General features: G+C 36.9%; 1 protein-coding gene across 2 annotated transcripts in view; it reads left to right on the top strand.

Annotated features, from left to right (window-relative positions):
* Positions 1-14,177, top strand: part of SPTSSB (serine palmitoyltransferase small subunit B) — a 30,673-nt gene that overhangs the window by 2,116 nt on the left and 14,380 nt on the right. Inside the window, exon 1 of one of the 2 annotated variants that reach the window (XM_074298123.1) lies at positions 2,477-2,616. The exons of the other annotated variant lie outside the window; for it this stretch is intronic. The gene's annotated coding sequence lies outside the window, so the exon portion shown is untranslated. Of the gene's footprint in view, positions 1-2,476; positions 2,617-14,177 lie in introns of those variants that run through there. 2 annotated transcript variants of the gene reach the window in all.

Here is a 14,177-nt window from a genome sequence, read left to right as displayed (position 1 = left end):
GCTAGGTGGCGCAGTGGATAGAGCACCGGCCCTGAATTCTGGAGGACCCGAGTTCAAATCTGATCTTGGACACTTAACACTCCCTAGCTGTTCTTCCTGGGCAAGTCACTTAACCCAAGCCTCAGGGGGGGGAAAAAAGTCTATAATGCTTTGCCCATGAATTGCAAAATTTTGTTAAATTGGACTGATTATATTTGAAAATAATTTTGTGGTTGTTGATATCCATCTTATATACTATTTTTAAATGTTTTCTCATTGGAAAGTAGGGTGACATAGTAGATAGATTCAGGAAAACCTGGATTCAAGAAATGCCTTTGACATATCATGGCTGTGAGACACCGTTCCTGGGGACATTAGACAATGTTCAGACTTTAAGTTGGAGAGAAAGTACCAACTTATGTGGGCAGAGGGAATCACTCAGGGAAGAACAGGACATCCCTGTACCAATGAAATCATGGATCTAATCCCTATCCCTATTTTTGCACCAAAAAAATTAAGACCCATACACTGGGGTAAAGAGGAAAGGAGTCTATTTAGTAATCACAACTTGGCAGAGAATTTGCAACTTGGAGTTCATGAACATCAAGACTTAATCCATCACATGGGAGGTTTCCCAGAAGCTTTTCCTAAAGCCACACCAAGATCTTTGAAATAGTGAAGCCATGCCAGGAGTGGACTGTAATCACACCTGGGGCTGATTTGCATAGGTCTCTCACCCTCTGTAATCCCCAGACAGTTCATTTTGGGAGAAAAATCAGGAAATAATTCTGGGAGTTTTTATTCTGTCCCACTCAGACCTAAGCATCATCTGTCTGAGGTCCCTTAAATGGATAAGAGTAGGGGGAAAAATGAATGCAGAAGGGGCAAAAAGCCAGGGGGTCCAGTCAGCAGTGATAGATGGAGTGTGAGGTGCTCCCTCTAGCTGCCTGGAGAGCAGTATGGCAATCCTCTTTCATTCTTTGGATTGGTTGTAAATTTCTAAAATTTGTTCTGCATTGCTAGGGGTGCAGCAAGGTGGCAGAGGAGACAGTTACTTTATTTCTTTTTATCTTCTCAATGTCTACCATACAGTACATCCTTAATATTTTGAGAATTATAAATGTACATATATATATATATATATGTATATATATATATATATATATATATAAATGCACACACACACACACACACACACACACACACACATATATATATATATAAATTCTTTGAAGAAGAATCTCTTAGAATGTCAATATGGGTACTCTCTTCACCAGTGCAAATGGCAATTCTTTTGATCTTTTAGAGTTGCTGTGTCTTCTACCCTGAAGTGCTCCAAAATTAGTAAAATTGGCCCAGGAACAATATATGTATATTATATATGTATATGTATATATATATATATATTGTATAATATATATATATTGTATAATATATATATATTGTATAATATATATATATTTATATACACATTCCCAAGTCTATAACAATTTTTTTCACCAGAGTAGAACATGCCATTGGTATAGGCTTCAAATCCCAATTTTATTCTATATCATAATGAGACATCAGACTTTAGATCAAAGGTCCACAGGTAAAATCTGGATTTTGCCACCTTGGAACTCATGAGACTGTGGGCAACTCATATGATTTTTCTATGCTTCAGTTGCCTCCTCTGTAAAATGGAGTGTGAGACTAGATGATCTCTAAAGTCTCTTCCAGTTCTAATTACTATGAGCCTATGACTTATTAGATGATATATGAAGAGACAGACAGAAAGAAAGATGGAAATAAGGATAGAAATAGACATAGGCACAGTCAAAGATATATAGAGAAAGAGACTGGAAAAGAAGAGATTGTAAGATGGGGAAAGAGAGAGGAGAAAGGAGAGAAAAGAAGATAAATGAAAAGAGAGAAGGGGAGAAAGAAAAAAGGAAAAAGGGGAGAAGAGAAAAGAGAGGGGAGGAAAGGAGACAGAGGGAGGTAAGGGGAAAGGGGAAAAGCAGAGGGAGGGTGAGACAGAGACAGAGAGAGAGGAAGGAAAAAGAGAGAGGGAGATGGAGAAAGAGAGGGAAAGAGTAGGAGGGAAAGGGAAAGGGAGAGAAACAGAAAGAGAAGTGGCTATGGCTTAGTCTTGGATTCAGAAGATTTGAATTCAGTCCCTGATTCTGACACATTCTACATGTACTCAGATATATAAATGAGAAAAAAGAACAAATTTTAATGAATAAAACAAAGAGATTTATACATTTGAATTCATGCATAGGTGGATAGCTATGTGGCAATGGATTAGCCTAAGAGTTTCTAATTAATATTCCTTAAAAGGGCTTTCATTCCATTAGCAATGAAAGTCCCTTAGGCCAATGAAATCACAAAATCTGATTCAAATACATATGCTCATGTCCCTCCTCCACTAAAGTCATATTCCAAAACTTTCTTGTAGAATGAAAGGGACTGTGGGACTTCAAAGGCTTTGCCAATGGAGAATAAACTAAAGCAGGTCCTACCAGACTGGGGAAGACTTCAAATGAAGGCCTAGAAACAGCCTGGAAAAAATCAGAAGAGGCATATCACCAGAAGGTTGGCCAACAGATGAGGAATTTGTTTTGGCCACAGCAGCTCAGGAAACTAGCTCTTAAGGTATGGAAGAGGTTAGAGCCAGTTGGGGTGGACAGAACCCACAGTGTTAAGTCTGAAGGATACAGGCACATGGAACTGAGCAACAGTGACTATTCAGAAGGGATGGAATGGGGAGGAGAAGGACAGTGTGGAAAGAGCATAAGGAAAAGGGATTCATTTAGGGGTGTGAGAGGAATAGCTCCCATCAATTCTTTCATTCTAATATGTTGAAGCAATCTAGAATTTCTATTAAGAAAATATGTGCCTCTGAATATCTAGAAATCATAGTGAGGGGATCAACAGCAGCTAGGTGCTTGGGATCAACAGTAGCTAGGTTTTAATCCTGTCTTTGATGGCTCACCAGTTATAATATCAAAGGTGAATCCTCTTCAATATGCAAATTGTTAAACCCCAAGTATCTGTGAGGCTAGGAGGCACTTCACTAGGGGGTACAGTTGACAGAGCACTAGCTCTGTTAGGGAACTATGGGTTCAACTCCTGCTTCAGATACTTACTAGCTTTGTGTGTGGACAAGTCTGTGTCTGCCTCAATTTCCTCAACTGGAAAATAGGAAAAAACAATACTAATTACTTACCAGGGTTGTTGTGAGGATCCAATAATTAAGTGATATAATATTTGTAAAATGCACCAAGTATAGTGCCTGGTACACAGCTTGGTGCCAATTTAATGCCATTTTATAGATGGCATTATGTAGAATCCTTGTCTACAGAATCCTAAATACCTTCCCCAGCAAAGAGGAAGAAAATTAAGAATTACAAATTGTTCAATCAAAAAAAAAAAAAATCAATCAGTAAACATGTATTAAGTCCCTACTATGTGCCAGGCACTAAACTAACCCCCAGGGATATAAAAAGAAGCAAAAGTTAGTCCTTCCCTCAAAGAGTTTATAATTTAGTGTAATTCAGATCTAATCTAAAAAATAATTCAATTGTAATTTATTCTAATCTAGTTCAGAGTTAATACATTTAATCCCATATCAAAATTTAATTTACTAATTAAAGGACAGTTACGAAGGAAATTCAGGAATGAGTGAAACAAATATTCAGTAAGAAATTCTAAAGGTCTACCAAAAGACGGTCAGAAAAAAAATAGGATGCTGGGATTTAGATAGATTTGTTCTGTCTTTGGGGATCATTTTATCTAAGCCTCTAACTTAATGGATGAGAAAGCTGAAGTCAGAAAAGATTCAGGGACTTGACCAAAGTTATACCAGTAAGATGGTGCAGAACTGTGATTGGACCTCAGGTCCTCTGACTTGCATCTATCTTCTCTCTCCTGTCTCTCTCCTCTCTCCAGTCACCAGGTCTCTTAATTATGGTCAATTCTGCCTCTTCATCCTTCAAACACATAGACATCTTTGGCCTAAATTGTTCAACAAGAGACCCATTATGTCAACAAGAGGCCCAGAGTGTCTGGGATCCTGAGTAAATATATTCAGAAAATGAGAAAGGAAAGCAAATTAAATGACATGGAAAAGACAGAAAGTGAGTCTTATCTATACCTGTAAAGATACATTACCCTAAGTGACCCTTTAAAAAGCTGATAATACCTATAAGAGGCTTTTAATCTAAATAGCCAACATTTGAATAACCTCTATTTGTAAGGTTGGAAATGTAAACAGGGTAGATGGCTTGTTCACAGACCAAAAGGATAGTATCTAGTAGGGCTGATAGGATGTCAATGATCAGGTTCCAACTTATATGCCCTCCCTTCCTTCTCCTCCAATTACATTAGAGAATGAGCTAAGAACTCTCACCCTACCATGTAGATATTAATCTCACATGGGGCAAGTCATAACACTAATAGTAAAATCTACCATTTGTATACACTATTTGGAATTATAATTATATAAAATACCATAATCAGTTCTAGTCCAGTTGAAATATATGGCCTGTATTCTATTAAAATGACTACTTAAACACTATTTGCCTCAGTTTCCTCACCTGTAAAATAAAGTTAATAACAGCACCAACTTCAGAAGAGCTGCTGCAAGGATCTAATGAGATGAAAGTTTTTAAAGTGCTTGGCACAGTACCTGGAACATAGTGAATGTTATATAAATGCTCCTTTTCTCTCTTTACTTGAAAAAATTAATTATTGTCATGAATCAGGAGCTCTTTAGGGTTTGTGAAGTGCTTTATATACATTAGCAATAAATCTGTGCTACATTAGCCCCAATTTACATACAAGGAAACTGAGGCAGAGAACAGTTCAATAGCTTGCTTGACTCAGGCCACACTGCTAGTAAGTGTTTAAAACAGGATTTGAACTCAGGTTTTTGTATCTTCACATTCTGTATTTTACCCATCTACCTAATTCTAGAGAACACTACATATGAAAATCGTGGTGCTTTTTTTTTTTCATTTATTTGATATTTTATTTTTCCCCAGTTACATTCAAAACACTTTTAAATATTCTTTTTTAAAACTCTAAATTCCAAATTCTCTCATTTCCTCCCACCCCATCCCAATCCATTGAGAAGCAATTTGACATACGTCATCTATGGGTCATGCTAGAGTCTTATAAACCTGAAATTGATAGCTTTCATCCATCAGAAATTGTATATTTGGAGTAATTTATATAACATTTGCTAGAATACCAATTATACAAAGAAAAAAAGTATTTTTAAATTTAAAGGAAATTAATAGGTCATATGACCTGTCCAGCAGGTCTTCAACGTGGGTCAAAAAAAGAAGGACATAGACCGAAATTAAGGCAAAAGCCTGCAGGGGCTAAGACAGCCCGGGAACAGGATCTAGAGAGAGAGAGAGGGGAGACTACTCAAAGCGACGGTCAAGCATGTCTCGTTTATTGGCTTACAGTTACAGAATATATAGGCAGAAAACCGCAATGCCATGTATGCATCAGGATTGGGTAGCATGATAGATGAGTCAAATATTTTTGTAACATTTACCAGGTGCAGATTATGAGACGGTTAGGGGCCCAAGGACGGGGTGGAACAACGTAGTTTTGTCTGTTCCATATCAGTTCTGGGGACTGTATGTCTTGACATTTTTCAGAAATCATCAGCCTCAGGGCCGTGGTGACCTGGGTTTGTTCAAGAGGGGGGAAGAGCAAGGGGAAAGGTTGGGGAAGGTTCCTGACAGTCATAGATCTAGATTTAGAACAGTAGAGGGTCTAAGAGTCCAACCAATCCATTTTACAAATGAAAAAATTGAGACCCAGTAAGATGATATGACTTCCCCCAAGCTAAACACATCAATGAAGGGATTTGAATCCAGATCATCTAGCTCCAAGTCTAGCCTTTTCCTCTGCCTTCTACCTATAACTCCAAGCTCACATAATCTAAGAGTTAAAAGGAAAGCCTATCCGTCTAACCCATGCCTACTGCAACATAAACAAGAGAGTTCGTCATGTTTTGAGCAGACTTTCCATTCTTGGATACTCTAATTCTTAGGATTTGTCTTTGTAGCAACTCTAAATTCATTTTTTTGTAATTTTCATCCATTCCTTCTCCTTCAATCCCAGGAGTGCTACAGAGTAAATATAATCCATCTTCCATATGTTGTTGCTTAGTCATTGTTTAGTCATATCCAACTCTTTGTGATCCCGTTTGGGGTGTTCTTAGCAAAGATACTGGACTGGTTCGTCTTTTCCTTCTCCACCTTATTTTATAGATAATAAAACTGAGGCATACAGGATTATTTGACTTGCCCAGAATTATATAGGTAGTAAGTGTCTGAGACAAGATTTGAATTCAGAAAGATGAGTGTTCCTAAATTCGGGTCCAGCATTCTAAGCCACTATCTTCCATATGACAACCCTTCAAATACACGCTGGTGCCTCTGCTTCTAAATCTTGCAATTTTCAGGCTAGATACTCCTAACTCTATCAAAAAGTTCATTTATGGCATGAGATCCAAAGCTTACACCATCCTTAGTTGGTCTATCCTTCTGGAACCAGCACAGCTCATCTATCATATACCTAAAATATGGTATACAGAATTGTCATACCCCAAATCTGCCATATGCAGAATCAACTGGAACTATGACCTCCCTCCTTCTGTTCACTTTCCCTCTCTCATCTACAGCCTAAAAGGGATTCCATTTAAAAAGCTGATTCCATTTAAATTTGTTATCCAATAACACTCCTAGATCTTCTTCACAGGAATGAGCTGGGGACTACTCCTCCCCCAGTCTTTGCTTGGGAAGTTGACTTCCTAATCCAAGTGTCACTCTGTTATGTGCCATCTTAAGTCTTAACCCTTAGACTGGTGGCACAATATTAGGGATTCCAGATATATTTATTAGAGAGTACCATGACTGAAATTGTAGCACAGTGCCAACAGTTGCATTTCACACACAGTTTCGACTGGGAGTCATCCTCTGTCTTGTAACACAATATTAAAATAATCTAAAAATCCAATCAGTAAGCAGGAAGAGAAAAATAAGGCCAATCTAAACATCTGTTTACCACACACAGGTCTATTGTCTTGTTAGTAGAAAATATTTTTTTTTAATTTCCTAGCTAGTTGTTTTGACACAGTGTATACACCCAGATCTGTAACATTAAAAGGAGATAAGACAATTTCCTATGAGATTAACTTGAGCTCCAACCTAGGCTATAGCCAAATGTAAAATTGACCAATGTTCTTCCTTTTAGATCAAGGTTCTTAACCTGGAATCTGTGATCTTGTCCTTTTTCAAATATAAACTCTCTATATAAATAAATAAATAAATAAATAAATAAATATATATATATATATATATATATATATATATATATAATATGTTACATATTATATATAATATGTTACATATTATATATAAATAATATATAAAAATATAAATAGAGAGTTTATATGTAAAAAAGGAAAAGATCATAGATTCTATATAGTATATATACTATAGTATAAATGCTATACTTCAATATAATTGACTTCTTTTGTAACTCTTTGTATTTTATTTTATGCATTTAAAAACATGATTCTGGGACTCTACAGCAACTCCCAAAGAGACCCATGACCACCAAAATAAAGTCAACAAGTCGACAATATTTAAATACCTATCGTGGGTCAGGCATATACTAAGCATAGATCAGGAATACACATTTTAGATGTCTCAGCAAATAATTATATTTTGGTCTTCCCTTGCCAGCTTTGTTTTTATGAATCATCATATTATTTTTAAAAGATATCAGTTGCAGTTTTTATCAAATTAAAAATTATTTTTCATTTGAAATATCCTTAGCCCAGTTTTGTCATTCATCTATTGTGAGCAAATGATACATTTATATCCTTATATATATTGACCTTGTATGGTTTCTTTTTTCAAAAAAAAAGAATAACATTTTTATGATATACTGTAAAGTGAAATAACTCATCTAACATGCTAAAGACAAATCTCATTCATTATAATAAACTATTATTTTCCAAACATTGGTTTAGAATGGAAATATCACATTGGAGGAAGTATAGTTACCAAATGAAAATATTTGCACCAAATACTTGCTGAAAGTGCTGAAGGAAAGCAACAGGGATGGACATGTCACCTCACCTCCTACTCAAACTCCAGTGATTCCCTATTACTTCCAGGATCAATAATATAGTCCTCTGCTTGGAATATAAAGTTCTTCACCACCTGGACCTTTTCTGCTTTTCCAGGCTACTCATACATCCTTCTCTCCCTTTGCACACTCAGTGATGCAGCTGTTGTCAGTCTGCTGGTGCCTTCTCCCATTGAGCAGCCTTTGATTAGCTGTCTCCTGTGTCCAAAATGGTACCTCTCCTCTCCTACACATTTTTCCTTGTCTAGCTTCATTCAAGACTCAGCTCAGCCCCTACCTTCTGCCTGGGCCCTTTCTCTTTTCTCCTAACTGCTGCTGCAGGACCTTCTAAACACTATATGTACATATTGATTTACATGTTGTCTTCCCCACTGGAATGAAAGCTCCTTAACAAGAAGAATTGTTTTTGCACTGTTTGTATCTTAACCCACTGCTTGGTCATGGTAAACACTTAATAATATGCTGATTAATACATAGCTATTTAATAGCTAGGATTTACAGAACGCTTTAAGAGCTTTACAAATATTAGTTCTTATAGCAATCCAGCTGAAGTAGATGCTGGTATTATCCCCACTTTACAAATGAGGAAATTGAGGGAGGCTAAAAAAGAATTAAATTCTGGCTTTTTTAAAAGCCTATTTGAGATGTCTAACCAGCAGAAATTTTTATAGCCATGTTGCTTGTTTCTAAGAATAGGAAATCCATATTGTCTGGGGACCTATACAAAATTTTTGTTTAGGAAATATGATACTTTTATTTCCCCCATTAACATTAGAATGCTTTACATCTATAAAGTCATTCATCCTTATAGAAAAGTGATCAATTAACAAATAGCAAACATGGTTCAGACCAGACTGATACATAAAATAAGTACAAGAAAAGCTAAAAGCCAGGGCCCAAGAGACTCAGAACAAAACCCAGGCCTTCCTGCAAAAGCCATTTATGGAGCAATCAGCATCTTACGATCTTAAGAGAATGTTTTATTGACCAAAACTTTAAACAAAAAAAATAATAAAATCAAACAGGCGGATCTGGTTCTGATCTGGACTGGCAGAAAATTCAGGTTATAATTTAGGGCAAAGATACCTGCTCTTTTGTTTCTTTTGCTTAGGAGATAAATATCAATGAGAACATTTGGGAAAAGATAGCACATTCCTGACCTATTAAACTTTATTAGACTAAATTTTTCCTCCTCTAATATATACACATGAGCCTAAGAAACTTCCTATGACTCACAGATTCATCTAGAAAGAGCTCCTCAAATAAGAGAAATTGGGGGCTGGGGCAGCTAGGTGGAGCAGTGGATAGAGCACCAGCCTTGAATTCAGGAGGACCCGGGTTTTCAAATCTGGTCTCAGACACTTAACACTTCCTAGCTGTGTGACCCTGGGCAAGTCACTTAAGCCAGCCTCAGGAAAAAAAAAAAAAAAAAAAAAAAAAAAAAAGAGCAATTCAGGGAATTTATGTTTGTTTTAAGACTAGGTCTCCCCATGTAGCCCAGGCTAGAAGTCCAGTCCCATCATGGGTCTGCACAGGAGCTTTGGCCAAGCATATGTCTGAGTCTGGACACTTCAAGTCTCTTTAGCCAACCCAGCAATCCTCCTCACTCTTGGGGGCTCCCCATATTGCTGCCAAATTTAGTGCAGACTCCCAATCATGCAACTCAAAACTCCAGAGCTCAAGAGATCCACCCACCTCACCTTCCCCAATAACTGGAATTATAGGTATGTCCTACCCCTACAATATTCAACCTTCTTGACTGGTTTTACTAAGCAAATTAATCTTCTTAAGGCTATAAGAATTTATCAGTCAGTTAGTTATCTACATTCTGCTTGAATTTTCCAATTAATAGGAAGCTTTTGCCTCAAAGGAGACAGATATCCCTAATTGTTACATCTTACATTGAACTGAAATCCACTTCCATGATAGAACCAATCACTGGTCTTAGTTATGAAGCACATAAGATAAAGATAACCCTCCTTGTACATGATAATTCTTTAAATATCAGATATTATCCACCATGTTGCCCCCAAAGCCTTCTTTTTTCTAAGATAAACAGTTATTTTCTTGAACAGTTTTCACAAGTCTGGTTTGGAGTCATCTTCTTAAACTACTTGCTTTCTTTGATATAGATTCCATCTTATTAATGGGCCCCTAATGCAATACATGTATATTGATAAGATCGAAAAAAAGAAATAGTTCAAGATAAAAATAATTAACAGGAAATTCTTGTCTGAGGAGGGGTAAAAGGAGATCATTTGAGATACAAATGATTAAGAGAAATTCCTGTCTTATTTACAAATATCTCCAGAGCCTCTTGGATAACATCTCTGTGCAAATGTTGTTTTGATGACCCTAGTTATGTATAAAAGGAAGTTCTGAGAAAATGGAATCCTAGCACTCTGTCTACACCAGCCTTGTGCCCGCCAACTGGCGTCCCCTTGCCAGGCAGTTTGGTCTTCCTGGAGGCCAAATGCCTGTCTATCCCTTACTATCAATAAAGACTGTTTTGATACAGCATTGAGTAGCGAATTCATTCGCTAGCGAACCTGCCCTTGGTTACTTTGGGGAAAGGAGAGAGGTTAATCAGACCCAGGAGGAGAAGAGCTGATCCATCTCGGCTTACAGCCTCAATTTACTCCTCATCATATATCTATGTATGTTTATATAATTCCAAACCAACCAAACAACAAGCATGAATTAGACACCGACTATTTTCCAAGTATTAGAAATGTAATTCAAAGAATTATACTCAGCTCACAAAAAGAATTATACTCAGCTCACAAAAAGCTTACATTATAATGGGAAAGACAAGAAAAGCCTGGGCCCCAGAGACTCTGCTGAAAACTCAGGCCCTCCTGCAAAAGCCATTTATGGAGCAATCAGCATCTTATAATCTTACTTTCTAAGTAACAAAGTACTACTTTACTAAGACAAGAAATATTTATGTAAGTATATTATGAATAATAAGAAAGAGATTAAATACAATTAAATGTCAAGTCTAACAGGGAGAACACTAGCCTTTGTAAGCTTTAAGGAAATCTTCCTATAGAAGTTGATACTTGAATTGTACCTTAAGGAAAAGAGGGATTCTGTGAGGTGGAGGTCTCATTCCTTCCTTGAGAAAGAGGGGAGAAATAAGCATTAATTAAGCACCTGCTGTATACTAAGTACTTTACAAATATCTTGTTTGATCCTCACAACTACTCTGGACAGTAGCATTCTTATCATTATTATCATTATTATTATGATTATCTTAACAAGCTAAAGAAACTGAGACAGAAGTGAAGTGCCTTCTGCAGGGGTCACACAGTAAGCATATAGGGTCACATTTAAGCTTTTCTTTCTGAGGACAGACCCAATATTTTCCATTGCAAACTGCCCCTAAATGAAGGCCAGTTAATGCAAAGGCATGAGGGACTTGTTTTTGAGGAACAGAAAGAAGGCCTGTTCAGCTAGATTGCAGAATGTGGGAAAGGAGTAACAATGAAGAATTTAGTTAGAAATCACGGGACTATCACTTTCCTAATTCTAGATGATAGTTTTATTAATTCATGAATTAAAATTCATTACCATTTTTGGCCATCTTATCACAGAGTAAACTAAAGTCCCTGGGTCGTTTTTCCCTCATGAATACCTAGGTCTGTGAGTCTGTTACCGATTTTAAACCTGACTACAGGATCTGATATTTATTTCTGGGAAAAAAAAAAAAAATCCACTTTGTTGTTCCTATCATTGTAGCCTGGCAAGATCTTTTAAAATCTCAATTCTGTGATTCAGAATGTTAGCTGTTGTTCCCAACTTGGTGTCTGTAAAGTTAGTAAAAAGGCATTATTTGTTGTCTTCTAAGTTATTAATGAAATTATTCACTGATATTAACTATGATTGAGCATGATCTTGTGGTACATTACTAGAGCCTTCCCTCCCAAATGACATTAATCAACTTTCTTCCAGTACAATTGCCCATCCAGTAACAAACTCACCTGGTAATAGCAAGATCTGGTCAACACTTATCTAGATTATCTATAGAGATATTGTGAGAGAAATCAAGATACAATCCATGACATTCCCTCAGTCTTCCTAGAAAAAAGAAAGAACGAGAGAGAGAGAGAGAGAGAGAGAGAGAGAGAGAGAGAGAGAGAGAAAGAGAGAGCGGGGGGGGGAGGAAGGGAGGAAGGAAGGAAGGAAGGAAGAAAAAGAGAAAGAGAGAGAGAGAAAGAGAGAGAGAAAGAGAGAGAGAAAGAAAGAGAGAGAGAGAGAGAAAGAGAGAGAGAGAGAGAGAAAGAGAGAGAGAGAGAAAGAGAGAGAGAGAGAAAGAGAGAAAGAGAGAAAGAGAGAAAGAGAGAAGGAGAGAAGGAGAGAAGGAGAGAAGGAGAGAAGGAGAGAAGGAAAGAAAGAAAGAAAGAAAGAAAGAAAGAAAGAAAGAAAGAAAGAAAGAAAGAAAGAAAGAAAGAAAGAAAGAAAGAAAGAAAGAAAGAAAGAGAAAGAAAGAAATCTATTATGACTCATCCTTAGCTTGGGTCTGTTCCTCAGTAACCATAAATCATTCTTTTAATTATCTATCCTGAGATCTTGTTGGGTGTAGCAACTGGAAGCTCTCTTACTTGTTTTGGTACCTTCAATCCAGACCTTCAAAATGTAAGTAGCCTCTCCAATGAATTTAAACTGCTCTTCTCCAAATAACAATAAAAGTCTTTATTGAGTGCCCCTACCTTGCTAAGCACTAATGGGGGAGACAGAAGGAATTCGATATAATTCCTAGAAAAAGAGACCTAGAGAAAGCAGAGGAGGGGGAGGAAGGAGAAGGACTACTGTCTTATTTATAGATTAACTGGCTCCTAAGAGACTTCTCTTTCAGCATCCCTTATCATTTATTTAAACAGAATAGCAACTTCTCCTAAGCTGCCCTTGATGATAAAAGTCGTGTATCTTTCAGTAAGCATTCCATTATCCACACAGCACATAATCAGAAGGGACCATGGAAAAGACCAGCCCTCATCTTCAGAATGTGTGTCCTGGCAGGAGCCCAAGACTTTCTTTGCACAAAGTCAGAAGTTTATTCTCACAGCTTAGGGTTGGGAAGAGAAGGGAGGGTATTAGAACTTAAGCTCATCAAATATAGGCCCCTAGTGTTACAAAAAACAAAATGGAGGTCACCAGTAGCAATAGAGTAGGGATCACTGCAAGTATTAGAGTAGGGATCAAATCCAGGTTCTCTAACTCCAGATTCAGAACTCACCCCCTTGCTGTATTATTCAGAAATCTTAGGCATCTGAAAAATGCTCTCAAGGATCAAAAGTAATTTTTGAATTATTAATAATAATTCTACTCATGTATTCATCCACTAAGCATTTGCTGAAGATCTAATAATATTATCGATATATTCACATTTTCCTCCCTTAGACACTTCTTATGCCAGTTACCCTGAGTAGTCACAGCCTCTCTCTGCCTCAGTTTCCACATTTGCAAAATAGGCATGATACTAGCATCTGTGCCACAGGATGCTATATTAAATGAGATCCTATCTAAAAAGAGACTTGCAGACCTCATAGTTAGATAAGTACCAGCTGTTATTATAAAGTGGCTTCAAGTTGTTCAAAGTACATTACCAATGTAATCTTATGTAATGCTTACAAAAGTTCTGTTCTATCTTTATCCTCATTTTATAAAGAGGAAATCAATTCTCTTAGAAGAGACTTGTCCAGAGTCATATAACTAAAAATAACTAGTATTTATACGGTACACTGAAGTTTGCAAAAGCTTTAGATATGTGAACTTACTTGATTCTCACACAATTCTGTAAGTTGGTACATGCTATTATTATCCCCATTTTACAGATGAAAAAACTGAGATATGAAGTTCCTTGCCAAGGGTCACACTGCATCTGAGATAGGATTCAGACTCTGGTATTCCTGAGTCATAGATTGAGATCAGATTCAATCCATATTTTCCCAATGTGAAGTCCAGATGTTTAGCCACTAGACAACACTGCTTCACATAGGCACTGTGGGTAATGCCAAAGAAGTATAATATCA

The sequence above is a fragment of the Sminthopsis crassicaudata genome, chromosome 3, assembly GCF_048593235.1.
Source record: "Sminthopsis crassicaudata isolate SCR6 chromosome 3, ASM4859323v1, whole genome shotgun sequence".
Taxonomy (NCBI): Eukaryota; Metazoa; Chordata; class Mammalia; order Dasyuromorphia; family Dasyuridae; genus Sminthopsis; species Sminthopsis crassicaudata.
Note: the sequence above shows the minus strand (reverse complement) of the source record. Positions and strands in the feature narration are given on the sequence as shown.